At 43.3% G+C, this 2,504-nt stretch overlaps 1 pseudogene; it reads right to left on the bottom strand.

Moving 5' to 3' along the window:
* Positions 1–1,382: 1,382 nt before the first annotated feature.
* Positions 1,383–1,751, bottom strand: LOC150004478 (V-type proton ATPase subunit G 1 pseudogene; annotated as a pseudogene).
* Between the last annotated feature and the right edge of the window lie 753 nt (positions 1,752–2,504).

The raw sequence follows: 2,504 nt of genomic DNA on the forward strand, positions 1-2,504 counted from the left end.
AACAGAACTAAAGATCATAAGTGATCATTTTCTGCTCTTGTTATGTTTATGCAAACGAACAGGATAAATTAAAAATGGACTTAATGTAGTCCCTTTAAAGACAAGGAGAGTAATCTTAGGGAGAAAAATCATTATTCAAGGAAAATCACAATGATCAGTGGCAGACTGTAAAGTAGGGCAGCTAACCGTCTTAAAAGTTTCTTCTCACTTAAAAAATGGTTTCACTTGAAAATTAAACCATATCTGTGATATCACCAAAGAGATTCAAGTTGCAGGCAAGTAGAATGTCAAGTGCCTTGCAACTGGATGTCTTCCCAATAAGACAGTCTTACAGATTTAGAGACTTGTTTGTTGGTTATGTTACATAAATTAACATGTGTTTTCTGTTTTTAAAGGGCATAAGCCTATGACCGCATTACCTGAGTGATTGTCTGTACGCATAAGCCTCACTTAATCCTCTCTGCAGCGCTGCCTCCTGAGACTCAACAGTTTGGCTGAACTAAATGGCTGGGTTGGTGAAGAATGGGGTGGTCTGTGGGCTTCACTTTAAAACTGAATTCTCTTTTCTATCCTAATGACTTGGACAGAAAGGGCCCAGAGGTCTGAGAGGGGGGAAACATAAACTATTTCCCTCAGCCCAAACTAAATAAAATGGGCAAAAGGGTTTTGGACAGGAGAGATGTGCCTAGCACACCTTCCTCCAAAGAAGCCCTTTTTTTTTTTTTTTTTTCTTTTTTTTTTCTCCTAATGTGGAACATTGAAAAATTAATCCCTGCCTTTTGCCACCTAGTAGTTATGGATTGAATGATGCTTTTTAACCCTTTTTGCCAAATCTGTTGCCCCCAGAACACAACAAGGATGCCAGCCTGCTAAACCAAGCACGCCGTTGTCCGGAGACAGCCAACTGACCTGGAATCTGCACAATCCTTCCCCATGTGGGAATGCCACCCTCCCCTCCTCACCCCCATTATTATTAGGGATTTCTGGACCCAAGGGTAGGTAGGACGACGACCATGTCCAGCTTGAAGCAGCTAGAGGAGCTTGAGACCTTCGCCCATTGTCCTTTACAAGATTACAAAGGGTCTTAATATCTGAGAGGGAGGGATAGTTATTTTTTACGAACCATGGGTATGGACTTTGGGGTGGGGATGCTAGGGGAGGGAGATACTGGGTGAAGGGGAGTAAAGGGGAAAAAATTGGAACTACTGTAACAACATAATCAATAAAATATACTTTAAAAAAAAAAGTAAAAGGATCTACTATGTAATACACAGAAATAACTTAATGCCTTTCCATAAGAATATAACTCAAGTTGGCAAAAGCTTCATGTTCCATGAAGGCATCTAAAATGCCAATCCACAGAACAGGTGTTCTTTCTTCTCCTATACATTTATGTGGTAGTTTTCATGAATTTCTGGCCAGATGTTACAGACAAGGGTCAAGAACTTGCCCAGGACTTCATCCCTGTTCTGCAGGAAGCAGTTCTAGAGGATGGTCATCTTCTCCTGGGTGTCCTTCTCCACTTCAGTGCTGCAACTGCCATGGGATCCCAGAGCTGCAGCTTCCTTGGCTTTTAATTCCTTCTCCCTCTGCAGGCGGTACTGCTCAGTTTCAGCTTGTGCCTCTTCTTTGGCCTGCTTCAGCCTCTTTTTTTTATTTTTTATTTTTCACTTTTGGGCCTCTGACACCTTCTCTGTGGCCCGCTTCTCAGCCTGGAGCAGCTGCTGGATGCCCTGCGACTGACTGGCCATGACAGCAGTGTTTTTTTCCTTAATTTTAAATGATAGCCTTGCTGGATAGAGTAATCCTGGCAGTAGGTCATTGCTTTCATGACTTTGTATATCTTGTGTCAGTCCTTCTTGCCTACAATGTTTCTATTGAGAATCTTTGGGAACTCCCTACTAGATAACTATCTGCTTTTTCCCTTACTGCTTTTAAAATTCTCTTTTTGTCTTTAAACTTTGGCATTTTAATTATGATATGTCTTGGTCTGTGCCTGGAGGCTACAGACCTTTGAGAGTTTTTAGGAGTCTACATTGTGGGTGGAGGCTGTTGCTGGTGAGACACAGCTGCTGAAGAAGGCTTGGGATCTGCAAAAGTTGGGCAGGACAGGATCTCAATGAGCCACCAGGTGGGCCAGTGATATTTGCCAGGTAAAGCAGATTCATATTGGGCACTTGCCTGTGCCTGTAAGCTGTGAGGCAGGGCTCAGCACAGAAATACTAGCACCTGTCTGTGCCTGCAGGCTGTGCAGGAGGAAGGCTCACACAGGAATAATGGTGACTATCCCTCCAGTCCTTGCCCTGAAGCCACACAATTCAGTCTCCCCATATGTCTCTGGGTTTTTCATGCTGCTGTCTTTTTGGTAGAGCTTAGGATAAATATTTGGAAGCAAGCAAGTCTCTTCATGAGCCCTTTAAGAGGATATCTGGCTTTTCAGCAGCCTTCCCACCTAACTGGTCAGATGTTGTGGGGAATCCTCTTCCCAGTTTTGTGCTTCTGGT

Source organism: Furipterus horrens, unplaced genomic scaffold, assembly GCF_987537825.1.
Source record: "Furipterus horrens unplaced genomic scaffold, mFurHor1.1.pri manual_scaffold_7, whole genome shotgun sequence".
In the NCBI taxonomy this organism is placed as follows: domain Eukaryota; kingdom Metazoa; phylum Chordata; class Mammalia; order Chiroptera; family Furipteridae; genus Furipterus; species Furipterus horrens.